A 17,528-nucleotide genomic window follows, 5' to 3' on the forward strand; every position below is an offset into this window, starting at 1 on the left:
GACCATTTATTGGCCCTAACAACTATAACAACCAGAACCAATTAAAAACCCATCCTCATCTATCAATAATTACTTCACACCAGTAATCAGCCAACCAATGATAGCCCCCTCTGAAAGTCAGGCAATCAACAACAGCCTCACTCCAGTACACATGCTACTGAAAGTCAGCCAATCGGCAGTAGTATTATTTAAGTACTACAGTAAATAGCTAAAGGTTAACTAATCCCTGAACACTTCTTTCAAATCTCCAAGCTTATATATAATGAAATAAATATTAAGAGAGTTCATAGGAAAGGGAGACTGTGTAAATGAATTCATTAGTTTGAAACAACTAATTTTCCATTAGAATCTACTGTGTTCTACTACCCTTCCAGGTAAAATGCTTGAGGGAAACCTAAACAAGGCTAGTTGAGATAAACTGCCTACTCTTAAATCTTGGTGGATATGCAGTAACATAGGTATTTTGGGGCGAGATCACATTTTCCTCATCCTGAAATCACTTTTGACATTTAAAGTGAAAACAAGGTCCAGAGACTGCATATTTGGGTAAAGAAGTTTAATCTCTGGGTCTCATCCTGGATCTTTATCTTTTATCTATTGGCTCTGTGTATCTGAAAGTAACTTTAGAAGCCTAGCTATTATTCTGGCAATAAAATTTTGGTAGGTTGCTTAACTGCTGAGAATAAAAATGTTCTCATCCTCTGTCCCAGGAAAGGACTGTTTTCCCTGACAATAGCATCAAGTAACCTCCAGAATCAGGTTTTAAACATGTCACAAACTATCAGTGACAACTTTGCATTGACAACCACGCTTCTGAAAGCCAGAACATTCATCACCAAGCTGATACATCTAGCAAGTCCTATTGCCTTTCACAAATTACAAGTTAGTCAATCATTCAGCTCGTGATTGAATGCCTATTATGTGGTACGATGATCTAGGTCACTCAGCTTTGGCCATATACAGATCAACTATAAAGACTTAAAATCATGATGCCTGGGTTCTACTCACAACAATTTCTGTCTCGAGTGTAGCTTGAACACTGAATTTTTTAATAAAGCTTTACTGGTTCTTACCCACAAGAATTGAAAGCAGGATCTTGAAGAGATATTTGTACACCTTTGTTCATAGTAGCATTATTCATAAAAGCTAAAACTTGGAAGCAACTCAAGAGTCCATATATAGATGAATGGAAACACAAAATGTGTGATTACATATAATAGAATATTATTCAGCCTTAAACAGGAATGAAATTCTGACACATATTACAGCTTGGATAAACTTTGAGGACATTATACTAAGTGAAATAAGCTAGTTACAAAAAAGACAAATACTTCTATGATTCCACTTACATGAGGAACTAAGAGTCAAAATCAAGATACAGAAAGTAGAATGGTGGTTGCCAGGCACTGGATGAGGAGAGAATAAGGAGTTATTATTTAATGGACATAGAATTTCAATTTTGCAAGATGAAAAGGGTTCTGGAGATGAATGGTAGTAATGGTTACACATCAATATGAATGTACTTAATACCACTGAGTTGTACATTTAAAGATGGTTATGATGGTAAATTTTATGTTACCTATATTTTACCACAATAAAAAAGTTACTGGTCATAGATATATGGTTTATTTCTAAAGTCTTCAATTCTATTCCATTGATCTATATGTCTGTTCCTATGCCAGTATCACATCATTGTGATTATGTAGCTTCATAGTAAGTTTTGAAATCAAGAAGTGTTAGTCTTTCAACTTTGTTCATTTTCAAGACAGTTTTGGCTATTTGGGGTCCCTTGCAATTCCATATGAATTTGAGGATTTGCTTCTACAGTTCTGCAAAAAAGGCCATTGGAATTTTGATAGAGATTTCATTGAATCTGTAAATCTCTTTGGGTAAGTATTGGCATCTTAACAGTATTATGTCTTCTAATCCATAAGCATAAGATGTTTTTCCATTTATTTATGTCTTCTATCATTTCTTTCAACAATGATTTGTAGTTTTTCATATACAAGTCTTTCACCTTCTTTGTTTAATTTATTCCTAGGTATTTTATTCTTTTGGATGCTCTGTTTTCTTAATTTGCTTTTTGGATCATTCATTAATAGTGTACAGAAACACAACTGATTATTCTGTGTTGATCTTGTACCCTGCAATTTTGCTGAATTTGTATATTAGCTCTAATATATTTCTTGTGGATCCTTGGGGATTTTTAAATATATAGGATAATGTCATCTATGAATAGACACAGTTTTACTTCTTCTTTCCCAATTCATATGCCTTCTATTTATTTTTCTTGCCCAACTGCTTTGGCTAGAACTTTTCTCACTATAAATAGTATGATGTTGAGAAAAAGATGGCAGCAAATTAGAGGGATGTGGAATGCATCCCTCTCCACAGATGCATTGGGAATGCACCAAAAGATGCAATAATTCCCACAAAGAACCAACTGAACACGAGCAGACGGCCTTGGACACCAGAAAGGACTGCAAGGATCCTGACATAACTGGTAGGGAGGCATCTACGATGGCTCAAAGAGGTTGAAACTGCAGAGCTGTGGCAGATGGGAGGGAGTGAGAAACATACGGAGGGTCTGCACTGCAGCTCAGTGTTCCCAGACTGAGATGTCGATTCACAGCTGAACAGTGGGTCCAGGAGTGGGAACGTGGGAACTGGAGAGCTGGTTTAGGGTGAAAAAAATTGTTGCCAGAAAGGTGACGGACTGAGAGGACAGGAGGGAAGAGGTCCACGACGAGAAGTGCCTGCCCCTGAGAGCTGCCTGGCCATGATGGCAGCTGGATGATGCAGGCTCATGGGCGTGAGGGGAGGAGCTGCAGGCATAGCCTATCTTTTGGTGCCTGCAGCTGGCAGTGGAGCCACATAAGTCACTCAGGGATAATAGGGACCCTCAGGCCCTCGGGCGGGGCTAGATTAAAACCCCTTGGAACTCCAGCAGCAGGGAGGCTGCTGAGAAAAGAAAAAGCAAAAAAAAAAAACCTGAGCGAGGCCCAACTCTGAGACTTTCTGTTTACACCTGAGCCACCAGCATCCCTCTGCAACAGGCACCTCCAAGCCCAACTGAAACAATAGTGCACCACTGCTCACTCACACCCATGGGAAGGAGCCACTATTGTACCCTCTCCCTCCCCACACACCAATGCTTACAGATGAACAATAAAGGAAGCTCTGCTGGTCACAGAATAATACAAAAAAAAAAAAAAAAAAAAAAACACCCAAGGCGAGTAGAAGGACACTTACAGCTGAGACTCTAAGGAAACAAAAATATTAGTATCAATTCTATTGAACTGGTCTGTTCTGGGATCAATTCTGGATTTTTTTTTCCTTTATTAACTGCAATCTTAGACCTAATGGATCTACAAGTTTTATAACATATTTTTTTAATTCTAGTTTTTATTCTATTTTTAATTTTTTGCTTTTTTATATACTTCTAGCTAAGTTTTTGGTAGTACGGACAATATATCTCTCATACCTTCCTTTCATCCCTATCTTTTATACATTTCTATTCCTTTCTTTTTATTTGCATATTTCCAATCACACTACACTCTTCTGTTCCCCTGTCTTCCATCCATTTTTAGTTTATCTTATCTTAACATATAAGCAACACTATCGATCTGCTCAGACTCCTTGCTCTATTCTCCAGATGACGCAACACCTTGGTATTTAATATTAGGTTTTTGTCTTTATCTTAGTTCTTAATAAAATTGTCTAATTTCATTCTGAGAATCTCCATTCTGTCTGATGGCACTCTAGCTCTTTTTTATATTTGATCCTAGCTTACAAAATCTCCCTGGATTAGTGTTTGTATGTGTAAGGTGTTATTTGTTTGTTTGTATGTTTTTGCTTTTGTTTCTGTTTTGTTCTGTTTTGGTTTTCAATTTCTGTTGGGTTTCTCTTTGAATATCTGATAGCATACTGGGGTTCTTCTGTCAGGTCTTTCCAGAGCCTTATGTCCTAATGGATTCAGTAATTGTGTGTCTTAAACATGTATGTGTTTCCTAGACTTAGTATTTGTTTAACCCAACACTCGGACATTAGTCTGAGGCTGGGACAGTCTTCTATAAACACCTTTATCACCGGGACAAGCAACCCCAAAAGTTTGGACTACTATAAGGAAACAAAGAAACACCATGCAGGCGAAGGAGCAGGAAAAAAACCCACAAGACCAAATAAATGAGGAGGAAATAGGAAAAATACCTGAAAAAGAATTCAGAGTAATGAGAGTAAAAATGACACAAAATCTCAAAAACAAAATAGAGAAAGTACAAAAAACAGTTCATAAGAACTCAGAAAAACAAACAGCAATTGATAACAAAATAACTGAAATTAAAAATACTCTAGATGCTATAACCAGCAGAATGACTGAGGTAGAAGAATGAATAAGTGAGTCGGAAGATAGAATGGGGGAAATAAATGCCACAGAGCAGGAAAAAGAAAAAAGAATAAAAAGAATGGAAGACAGTCTCTCAGAGACCTCAGTGATAACATCAAGCATACCAACATTCGAATTATAGGCATCCCAGAAGAAGAAAACAAGAAAGGGTCTGAGAAAATATTTGAAGAGGTTCTAGTGGAAAACTTACCCAACATGGGAAAGGAAATAATTAATCAAGTCCAAGAAGCACAGAGAGTCCCACACAGAATAAACCTAAGGAGAAATACTCCAAGGCACATATTAATCAAACTAACAACAATTAAACACAAAGAAAAAATATTAAAAGTAGCAAGAGAAAAGCAACAAATAACATATAAAGGAAAACCCATAAGGATAACAGCTGACCTTTCTACAGAAACTCTGCAGGCCAGAAGGGAATGGCAGGATATACTGACAGTCCTAAAAGAGAAATACCTACAGCCAAGAATACTCTACCCAGCAAGAATCTCATTCAGATTTGAGGGAGAAATCAAAAGCTTTCCAGACAAGCAAAAGTTAAGAGAATTCAGTACCACCAAACCATCCTTACAACAATTGCTAAAGCAATTTCTCTAAGTAGGAAACACAAGAAAAGGAAAACACCTACAAATACAAACCCAAAACAATTCAGAAAATGGTAATTGGAACACACACGTCAATAATCACCTTAAATGTAAATGGATTAAATGCTCCAACCAAAAGACACAGACTGGCTGAATGGATACAAAGACAAGACCCTTCTATATGCTGTCTACAAGAAACCCATTTCAGACCAAGGGATACATATAGACTGAAAGTAAAGAGATGGAAAAAGATATTCCATGCAAATGGAAGCCAAAAGAAAGCTGGAGTAGCAATACTCATATCAGACAAATTAGACTTGAAAGTAAAGACTATTAAAAGAGACAAGGAGGGACACTACATAATGATCAAGGGATCCATCCAAGAAGAACATATCACAATGCTAAATATCTCTGCCGCCAACATAGAAGCACCTCAATACATAAGGCAAATGCTAACAGCCATAAAAGGGGACATCAACAGTAACACAATAATAGTGGGAGACTTGAACACCCCACTTACATCAATGGACAGATCATCCAAACAGAAAATAAATAAAGACACACAAGCTTTAAATGACACATTAGACCATCTCAACTTAATTGATATTTATAGGACATTCCATCCAAAAACTACACAATACACTTTCTTCTGAAGTGCACATGGAATATTTTCCAGGATAGATCACATCTTGGGTCATAAATCAAACCTTGGCAAATTCAAGAAAATTGAAGGCATATCAAGCATCTTCTCAGACCACAACGCCATGAGACTAGATATCAATTACAGGAAAAAAACTGCAAAAAATGCAATCACATGGAGGCTAAACAATTCACTATTAAACAACCAAGAAATCATTAAGGAAATCAAAGAGGAAATCAAAAAATACCTAGAAACAAATGACAATGAAAACACAATGACCCAAAACCTATGGGATGCAGCAAAAGCAGTTCTAAGAGGGAAGTTTATAGCAATACAGTCCTACCTCAAGAAACAAGAAAAATGTCAAATAAACAACCTAACCTTACACCTAAAACAATTAGAAAAAGAAGAACAAAGAAACCCCAAAGTGAGCAGAAGGAAAGAAATCATAAAGATCAGAGCAGAAATAAATGAAAAAGAAAGGAAGGAAGCAATAGCAAAAATTAATAAAACTAAAAGCTGGTTCTTTGAGAAGATTAACAAAACTGATAAACCATTAGCCAGACTCATCAAGAAAAAAGGGAGAAGATGCAAATCAACAGAATTAGAAATGAAAAAGGAGAAATAACAATGGACACCACAGAAATACAAAAGATCATGAGAGACTATTACAAGCAACTGTATGCCAATAAATTGGATAAGCTGGAAGAAATGGATAAATTCTGAGAAAAATACAATCTTCCAAGACTGAACCAGGAAGAATTAGAAACTATGAACAGACCAATCACAAGTACAGAAATTGAAACTGTGATTAAAAATCTCCCAACACACAAAAGCCCAGAGCCAGATGGATTCACGGGCGAATTCTATCAAACATTTAGAGAAGAGCGAACACGTATCCTTCTCAAACTCTTCCAAATTATAGCAGAAGGAGGAACACTCCAAACTCATTCTATGAGGCCACCATCACCCTGATACCAAAACCAGGCAAAGAGGTCACAAAAAAATAACATTACAGGCCAATATCACTGATGAATGTAGATGCAAAAATCCTCAACAAAATACTAGCTAACAGACTCCAACAGCACATTAAAAAAATCATACACCATGATCAAGTGGGGTTTATCCCTGGGATGCAAGGATTCTTCCATATACACAAATCAATCAACATGATACATCATATCAACAAATTGAAGGATAAAAACCATATGATCATCTCAATAGATGCAGAAAAAGCTTTTGACAAAGTTCAATATCCATTTATGATAAAAGCTCTCCAGAAAATGGGCATAGAAGGAAATTACCACAACATAATCAAAGCCATATATGAGAAACCAAAAGCCAACATCGTTCTAAATGGGGAAAAACTGGAAGAATTCCTTCTAAGAACAGGAACAAGACAAGGGTGTCCACTCTCACCATTATTATTCAACATAGTTTTGGAAGTTTTAGCCACAGCAATCAGAGAAGAAAAAGAAATAAAAGGAATACAAATTGGAAAAGAAGAAGTAAAATTGTCACTCTTTGCAGATGACATGATATTATATATAGAAAACCCTAAAGACTCTACCAGAAAACTGCTAACACTAATTGATGAGTTTAGTAAAGTAGCAGGATACAAAATTAATGCACAGAAATCTCTTGCATTCCTATACACGAACAACGGAAGAGCAGAAAGAGAAATTAAGGAAACTCTCCCATTCACCATTGCAACAAAAAGAATAAAATACCTAGGAATAAACCTGCCTAAGGAGGCAAAAGATCTGTATGCAGAAAACTTTAAGACACTGATGAAAGAAATGAAAGACGACACAAACAAATGGAGGGATATACCATGTTCTAGGATCGGAAGAATCAACATTGTGAAAATGACTGTACTACCCAAAGCAATTTACAGATTCAATGCAATCCCAATCAAATTACCAATGGCATTTCTCACAGAACTAGAGCAAGAAATCTTATGATTTGTATGGAAACGCAAAAGACCCCGAATAGCCAAAGCAATCTTGAGAAGGAAAAATGGAGTTGGTGGAATCAGGCTTCCTGACTTCAGACTATACTACAAGGCCATAGTGATCAAGACAATATGGTACTGGCACAAAAATAGAAAGGAAGATCAATGGAACAGAATAGAGAACTCAGAGGTAAGCCCAAACACATATGGGCACCTTATCTTTGACAAAGGAGGCACGAATATACAATGGAGAAAAGACAGCCTCTTCAATAAGTGGTGCTGGGAAAATTGGACAGCAACATGTAAAAGAATGAAATTAGAACACGTCCTAACACCATACACAAAAATAAATTCAAAATGGATTAAAGACCTACGTGTAAGGCCAGACACTATCAAACTCCTAGAGGAAAACATAGGCAGAACACTCTATGACATCCATCAAAGCAAGATCCTTTTTGACCCAGCTCCTAGAAGAATGGAAATAAAATCAAGAATAAACAAATGGGACCTCATGAAACTTAAGAGCTTTTGCACAGCAAAAGAAACCATAAACAAGACTAGAAGGCAACCCTCAGAATGGGAGAAAATAGTTGCCTATGAAACAATGGACAAAGGATTAATCTCCAGAATATACAAGCAGCTCATGCAGCTTAATACCAAAAAAGCAAATAACCCAATCCACAAATGGGCAGAAGAGCTAAATAGACATTTCTCCAAAGAAGACATACAGATGGCCAACAAACACATGAAAAGATGCTCAACATCACTAATCATCAGAGAAATGCAAGTCAAAGCCACAATGAGGTATCACCTCACACTGGTCAGAATGGCCATCATCACAAAATCTGGAAACCACAAATGTTGGAGAGGGTGTGGAGAAAAGGGAACTCTCCTGCACTGTTGGTGGGAATGTAAGTACAGCCACCATGGAAAGCAGTTTGGAGGTTCCTTAAAAAACTAAAAATAGAACTACCATATGATCCAGGAATCCCACTACTGGGCATATACGTAGAGAAAACCATAATCCAAAAAGAAACATGTACCATAATGTTTATTGCAGCACTATTTACAATAGCCAGGACATGGAAGCAACCTAAATGCCCATTAACAGATGAATGGATAAAGAAGATGTGGCATATATATACAATGGAATATTACTCAGCTATAAAAAGGAATGGGATGGAGCTATATGTAATGAGGTGGATAGACCTAGAGTCTGTCATACAGAGTGAAGTAAGTCAGAAAGAGAAAGATAAATATTTTATGCTAACTCATATATACGGAATCTAAAAATGGTACTGATGAACTCAGTGACAAGACAAGAACAAGGACGCAGATGCAGAGAATGGACTGGAGAACTTGAGGTTTGGGGGGGGAGGGGTTGAAGGGTAAGCTGAGAAGAAGTGAGAGAGTAGCAGAGACATATATATACTACCAACTGTAAAATAGATAGCCAGTGGGAAGTTGCTGTATAATAAAGGGAGTTCAACTCGAGGATGGATGATGCCTTAGAGGACTGGGACGGGGAGGGTGGGGGGAGAGTCGACGGAGGGAGGGAATATGGGGATATGTGTATAAAAGCAGATGATTGAACTTGGTGTACCCCCAAAAATAATAATAAATAAATAAAATGAAGAAAATAAAATAGTACAATGTTGAACAACAGCTGTGAAATCAGCCACCTTTGTATTGTTCCTGACCTTAGGGGAAAAGCTTTCACTCTTTTACCATTGATTATGGTTTTTGCTGTGAGATTTTTGTAACTATCCTTTACTATGTTGAAGAAGTTTCCTTCTAAGTTTTTTGAGTTTTTATCATGAAAATGTGTTGGATTTTGTCAAATGTTTTTCTGCATCAGTTGAAATGATCATGTGGCATTTTTTTCCTTCATTCTATTAGTGTGATATATTACATTGATTAATTTTCTTATGTTGAACCATCCTTGCATTCCTAGGATAAATTTCATGTGGTCAAAGTGTTTAATCTATTAAAATGCTATTGGATTTCCCTTGCTAATATTTTGTTGAGGATTTTTGTATCTATATTCATAAAGGACAATGATCTGTAGTTTTCTTGTGGTGTCTTTATATGACTTTGGTATCAGGATAATGTTGGCCTTACAGAATGCATTACAAAGGGCTCCCCGTTCTATTTTTTGGAAGAGTTTGAGAAGGATTAGTGTAATTCTTTAAATCCTTGGTAGAATTCAACAGGGAAGCCATCTGGCCCTGGACTCTTCTTTGTAGAGAGATTTCTTAAATTACTGATTTGTAGACTTAAAAAATGTTCACAACCTAAAAGTTGAGAGTTGTTTTATTTGGTGGGAATTTTTAGGACTTCAAGCCCTTTAGGGGAAGCATCTCAAGTAACCCTGAGAGAACTGCTCTGAGGAGGCAAAAAGGAAGCCAGGTTATATAGAAGTTTTGCAACAAAGGACATAGTCTGAAGGTCAAAAGATTATTAATTAAAGAAAGCCAGATATTCCAAGTTAAGGAATTTAGTTCTTCTCTATGTATGGGAAGAAGCAAGATTCTGGGCTCACTGAAATCATTCCTTTGATATGCACCTCAGCTACCTGGGCCTGGTATCCTGTGTTTTCACATCTTGAGTTTCCTCAGGGCCCACTGTAGGGAGTGGCTACAGTCTGATGGCTGCTAGATGGCAGGTATTCTTTCCTTCCTGAGTTTCCTCAGGGATCACCAGCTCATGTTGGAGGGTGACTGTGACATCCTTTGTTTACCGATATGGCAGGCAATATTCCACTTATCAGATTCAACCTCTTTACTTGCTATAGTTCTGTTCAGATTTTCTATTTCTTCTCGATTCAGTTTTGGTAATTTTTTGTTTCTAGACATCTGTTTATGTTATATAAGTTATCTAATTTCTTGGCATACAATTGTTCAGTTTTCTTTTATAATTCTTTTTTATTTTTCTTAGGTCAGTAAAGTCCCCACTTTCATTTCTGATTTGATTATTTTTGTCTTCTTATAATACTTGTTTTGTAAGCTATTTTTCATCTTAAGTCAGCCAGAGTAGCTTTTCTGTGAACTGTAACTAAGAAGCCTGACTAACAAAGCAGGCATCCCTGATTTGCTCTTGGTTTGCTGAAATTTTAACACTGGTTTCTACCTGAAAGTTTCCTTAGATTAAATAGCTATGGCAAGTTTTCAAAAAAAACTTTGGCCTAGTATTGCAAATGCTACATTTCAAATTTGTTTATGTTTTTGTTTTTTTAATGAGTAAACAGTCTCACTATTACTGTTTTTGATTACAAAATTATTATAAGGATTCCAGTTCTGGGTAAGATGGAGTAAGCACACTTCATTCTGACTCTCCCACTGAATGCAGCTATAAAACCTGGACAGAATACATGTAACAGCTTTTGAACTCTGAAAAGTAAATAGTAGTAGGTGGATTGGAGGACAGAATTTGAAGTGTCACCTAATCAGTGGTGAGCAAACTACTTTTCTCCCTCTGGTATCCCTCAGCCTAGATGTAAGTAGCCTGAAATGAGGAAATGGGCATTGCTGTGGCCAGGGAGAGGTTCCAGAGAAGTCTTCCAGCTCACACTCACAGAGCAAGATAGGGTTCTCCTGGCAGCCACAGGACCAGACAAATATCAAAAACTGAGGGAGGAAAACTTTCCAATCAGAGGAGTTAGAGTCTCAAGAGGATTAGGTGATTCCCATTGCATTTTCAGCTTTCACATACTTCCCTTCACTTAGTCCTGGACATGAGGGCAGCAGCTACAGTAAATGTGTGACAGAATGAAGTAAACAAAGCCCCAGCATTATACATGGACAATCAAAAGGGAGCCCCAGGAAATTGGGAAGTACTCAGGAGAATAGTTAGAGGGGGAAGCGTTTGACCATTACCTGGTAAAAAAAGCTTTGACAATTACCTGACAATACTCCTGGTATCACTTTTTTTTTTTTAAGTTATTTTTTATTTTATTTTTTTGGCTGTGTTGGGTCTTCGTTGCTGCGTGCGGGCTTTCTCTCGTTGTGGCAAGTGGGGGCTAGTCTTCATTGTGGTGTGTGGGCTTCTCAGTGCGGTGGCTTCTCCTGGTGTGGAGCACAGGCTATAGGCTCACAGGCTTCAGTAGTTGTGGCACACAGGCTCAGTAGTTATGGCTTCCAGGCTCTAGAGCACAGGCTCAGTGGTCGTGGCACATGGGCTTAGTTGCTCTGTGGCATGTGGGATCTTCCCAGACCAGGGATCAAACCCATGTCCCCTGCATTGGCAGGCGGATTCTTAACCACTGCACCACCAGGGAAGTCCTGGTATCACTTCTGACGAATGCATCTATAGTTCTGATTATAAACAACATACCATGGACTGAGAAATGAACTAAGAGAGAAACCACTGCCCAGGACTCAGATTGGCCAGTGAGCAGATACATGTGAGACAGATTTGAATGTAACATGAAGGCTTTGAAAATGGAACTGATATTGAAACTAAAACTTATAGATGGCTGGTTGGAACCTGCAGCCTGAACCCAACCAGGTTCATGGCCTGCTAAAACAAAAATATCAACATTCTCCACAGGATTTAAACAAAACCCAGAGTCTCACAACATAATATTCAAAACATCCAGAATGCATCCAGAATTACTCGGCAAGTGAAGAACCAGACAGATCTGAACTCACATGAGAAAAAGACAATCAACACATAGCAATGCTGATTTTTTAAACTGTAGTATAGTTGATTATATTAGTTTCAGGTGTAAAACATAGTGACTAAATATTTTTATAGATTATACTCCATTTAACATTATTATAAAACAATGGCTATATTTCCTAGTGCTGTACAATATATCTGTGTTCCTTATCTATTTTATTACCAAAGCTGATTTGATACAGATGTTTCAGTTATCTGACAAAGCACTAAAGAAGCTATTATAAAAGTGTTCCAGGAAGTAAGGGCAAACTCTTAATATGAGTGAAAAGATATAAATTCTCAGCAAAGAAATGAAAGATATAAAGAAGAACCAAATGAGAATTTTACAATTAAAAAATATAACTATATTTTTAAAAATCTCACTCGATGGACTTGAGATGGCAAAAAAGTCAGTTAATTAGTAAATAGATCAGTAGAAATTGTCTGAAAACAGAGAGAGAAATATTTCTTTAAAAGTACAGAGCTTAAGGAACCTGTGAGGCACTACAAAAAGGTCTAATGTTCATGTTAGCAGAAAAAAACCAACCCAAGAGACAAAAAAGGAAAGAAAAAGAAAAAAAAATGTGAACAACCCAAATGTCCATAAACAGATAAATGGACAAATAGTGATATATACATGCAGGGAAATATTCAGTCATAAACAAGAATTAAGTTCTGAAATATGCTGCAACATGGATGAACCTTGAAAACATTATGCTAAGTGAAATAATACAGAAATAAAAAAATACAGACACAAATATTATTTGATTTCACTTATATGAGGCATCAAGAATATACAAATTCACAGAGACAGAAAGTAGAATAGAAGTTACCGGAGACTAGGGGGAGGAGAAATGGGGAGTTATGCTGAATGGGTACAGAGTTTCTGTTTGAGATAATTAAAAAGTTCTAGAAATAGATAGCAGTGATGGCTGTACAACATGGTGAATGTACTTAATGCCACTGAATTGTACACTTAAGATGTTAAAATAGTAAACGTGATGTTATGTATATTTCACCAAAATTTTTTGAAAAGGGTTCCCCTGGCTGAAGAATTCCCAAATTTGGCAAAGAACAGAAAACTACAGATTCAAGAAGTAAGGATAATCCCAAAGAAATTCACACCCAAACACAGCATAATCAAAATTGCTGAAAACCAAAGACAAAAAAAAATAAGTCAACAGTAGTCAAAGAAAAACAACACCTTATTATAGAGGAACAATGATTCAAATGACTGCTGATTTCTTACCAGAAACCATGGAGACCCAAACAAAATGGCACAATGTTTTTTAAAGTGCAGAAAGAAAAAAAAAATCTGTCTACCTAAAATGCTATATTCAATTAAAATGTTATTTAGGAACCAAGGTAAAATAAAGGCACTCTCAGATGAAGGAAAACTAAGAGAATTTGTTGTCATTTAGATCTTCTCTAAAAAAATTATTAAAGGAAGTTCTTCAGATGAAAGGGAAATGGAATCTTGGCACATCATTAATAAAGGATGAGCAAAAGAAATGGTAAATTTCTAAGTAAATATAATAAACTATTCTCTCTTGAATTCTTTAAAATATATTTGATGGTTAAAAGCAAAAATTATAACAGAGTTTTTAACCAATGCAGATGTAATACGTAGGACAATTACAACACAACATAAGGAGGATAAAGGGACATATGGTGGTAAGTTTTCTACATTCCACTTTAAGAGGTAAAGTATTTATCCTAAGTAAAATGTGAACACTTAGGTATGCACACTGTGTAGCTACTCTGGAAAACAGTTTTTTAGCTTCATATAAAGTTGAACATACATTTACAATGTGACCCAGCAATCTTTCTCCTAGGTATTGAACTAAGAGAAATGAAAATTCATTGTCACACAAAAAATATGTACATGAACATTTATACCAAATCTACTTATAATCACCACACAAGAAATAACTTCATATGCCCTTTAATAGGTGAATGGATAAACTTGGTTTATCCATACAGTGGATATTCAGCAATAAAAAAGAACAAACTTTTAATATATGGAACAGCTTGTATGAATTTCATACACATTACATTGGGTGAAAGAAGCCAGTCTCAAAAGGTTGCATAAGGTATTATTCTATTTATATGACATTCTCAAAAAGACAAAATTGTAGTAACAGAGACCATGTCAGTAGTTGCAATACAGAAAAAAACTGAAGAACTGAAAGGAGTAACATGTGAATCAGAGTAAGATTTTAACTAACATTATCCAGTAAGCAATAAAGCAAGTAGACATGATCAGTTAGGATGCAAGAGATTTGAATCATAAAAATTAAGAAAATTGACCTAGTGGACATATATAAAACATTGTACCCAACAACTGCAGAATATGCATATACCTTTCAAGTACATATGAAACATTAACCAAAATTGACATTTACTCAACCATGAAGACACTAGCAACACATTCTAAAGGTTAAGACCATGAAGAATATATTCTCTGATATACTGCTACAATAAAGATACTACTACACACCTACTAAAATGGATAAAATTAAAGAGACTGACTATAACAAGTGCTGGTGACAATCTAGAACAACTGGAACTCCCATATAATGCTGATGAAAATATAAAACAATGCAGCCCCTTTGGAAAAAGAGTTTAGCAATTTCCTAAAGAATTAAACATACACTTACCATGTGCTTCCATCAACCTGCTTTTAGGTATTTATCAAAGATAAATGAAAACATATGTCCATACAAAGACTTGTATACGATGCTTATAGCAGCTTATGATAGTTAAAAATGGAAAAAACCTTTATGGGTTTCCTACACTGCATAACAAATTACTATAAATTTAGTGGCTTAAAATAGGTATTTTATTTAAATTAATTTTTGAACAGGCAATTCACTAACATAGTTCGAAATGCCAAAGGTATGTAAAGTACAAAGTGAAAAGTCTTCATCACACCCCAGACCCCTAGGCATCTACTTCCCCTCACTACTGCATTCTTTGTTTAAAGAGCTTTTACAGAGCTGTTTCGTGCATATAAAAGCAAATCTGTATGTGCCTGTATGTGCATGTGTACACCTGTGGGCACACATGCATTTATATGTTTATATGAGCACAGAGAATGGACTGATACACACCAGATTATTATCATTGGTTACTTTGTGTGTGTTGGGTAAGGGGGAAAAATGAGAAACAAAGTCTACTACTTTTTCTTTATACATATTGTATCATTTAACTGGTGAGCTAATTCTAGTCAAAAGCTCAGGCTTTTGAGAAACAGACTACCTATTTTATTACCTTTAGCAAATTTCTTATTCTTTTTGTGCCTCGATTTCTTTATTTACTAATGACACTAATAGTTTCTATCTCATAAGATTTGGGGGACAATTACAGCAGATAATTGATATAAAGTACTTTTAGCCTAATGCCTGGCATATAGTTAATGGTTAACAAATGTTAGCTGTAAAATATAAGCACCTTAAACTAATTTTTAGAAAACAAGAATGATTCAAAAGGATCTAAGCATCCAAATAAAGATGCTAAAAAGAGGACAACAAAATAAACTTAGAGAAATGTGAAAGGGACATTTTAGTTCAAGAGGGTGGTAAATTCACACTCTAAACTCTCCTCCTCCTCTACATATGTGAATTATAGATTCAATTAACAAGAAAAAGACTGACTCAATCTCAGATACAAAATAAACATTTCTCTGGGTCATAAATAGAAAGCAACAAAGTATCAATAGAAAGATGTAGCTAAAGCTACAGCCTTGCAGATTTCTAGGTTGAAGCAGCCAGAAGCCACTTGGGAGTGTTTTCTCATCTGATGTGACAACATCAATTCATATGTGGCATGGAACCATGCTATAGTTGGGCTCTCTGTGTGAAAATAATTGGTGATTGCTGCCTGACATTCCTGCTTATGTAAACCTGCATAACCTTATCGTTGGTAAGATTAGCAGAGAAAACTGCACAGAAACCTTAGCAAACCTGCATACTGCCTTTGATACTGGGCCAGCTATAGCCCCAAACCACTTTTGAGTCAGGAGATTTTAGCCATGGAGGCCCAGTTTTGGACTAGGGTCCTGGATGAGTAGAAGGAGGAAACCACAAAACTGCCCAAATAGGGAGGGGTGAGCACAGATAATGGAGAGGAGGAAAAAACTCCTACTGAAAATGAATCTGCAGGTGAAAATTCCAAACCATCTGATGAAAATTAACATTAAGAAAGAAAGCCAAGGGACTTCCCTGGTGGTCCAGTGGTTAAGAATCTGTCTTCCAATGCAGGGGACATGGGTTGATCTCTGGTCAGGGAACTAAGATCCCACATTGCCATATGGCAACTAAGCCCACACGCCACAACTACTCAGCCTGTGTGCTCTAGAGCCTGCACGCCACAACTAGAGAGCCCGTGTGCCACAACTATTGAGCCTGCATGCCACAACTAGAGAGCCCAAGCACTGCAATTAGAAAAAAGAGGCCCATGCCACACAACGAAGAGCCTGTGTACCACAGCAAAAGATCCCACATGCTGCAATGAATATCCTGCATGCCACAACTAAGACCCGATGCAGCCAAATAAATAAATAAATATTAAAAAAAAAAAGAAAAAGAAAGAAAGCCAAGAATAGAATTCACTGAAAATAACCCCAAAGTCTGGACAAACATTTTAAAAATCTTCTAAAATGGGTACACAATCTAGAAAGAAAGAAGGACTGACACTTTAGCACCTGTTTACTAAGCCATTTTATATATCTGAACAAATTACTGGGCATTGGTATTTCCAATTCCTGACAGATATTAATATTTAGGATGTGGGAATGAAGAATCAAAACTTCTGGGAATTCTCAGGTATCCCCAAATTATACAGAATCATCATTCTATATTTTGCATAGCACCATACTTAATATATTTAAAATAGTTATGAGTGACCAAAATAAATACTGAGTCATTTTTCTGTGATAGTTATACTAAGTGTTTCAGATATTTTCTGTTAAAAAAGACATCATCATCATCATCATCATCATCATCATCATCATAATAAATGTCTATTAACATGAATCAATGTATTGGGACAAGATTATATACTGAACAATTATATCTACCTGACATAGCTATCTGATAATAGAAAATATTAAATAAAGGAAACATTAACAAAAATGCCAAACAAAAATCATTTTAAAAATGGGAAGCACTACAAATACTTGTTTAAAAGTTTTTCTTAAAATGAAATCTATCATGGTAAGTGAAGTAAGTCAGACAAAGAAAGACAAATATCATATGACATTCATATGTGGAATCTAATTTTAAA

The sequence above is a fragment of the Hippopotamus amphibius genome, chromosome 2 (genome assembly GCF_030028045.1).
Source record: "Hippopotamus amphibius kiboko isolate mHipAmp2 chromosome 2, mHipAmp2.hap2, whole genome shotgun sequence".
Classification (NCBI taxonomy): domain Eukaryota; kingdom Metazoa; phylum Chordata; class Mammalia; order Artiodactyla; family Hippopotamidae; genus Hippopotamus; species Hippopotamus amphibius.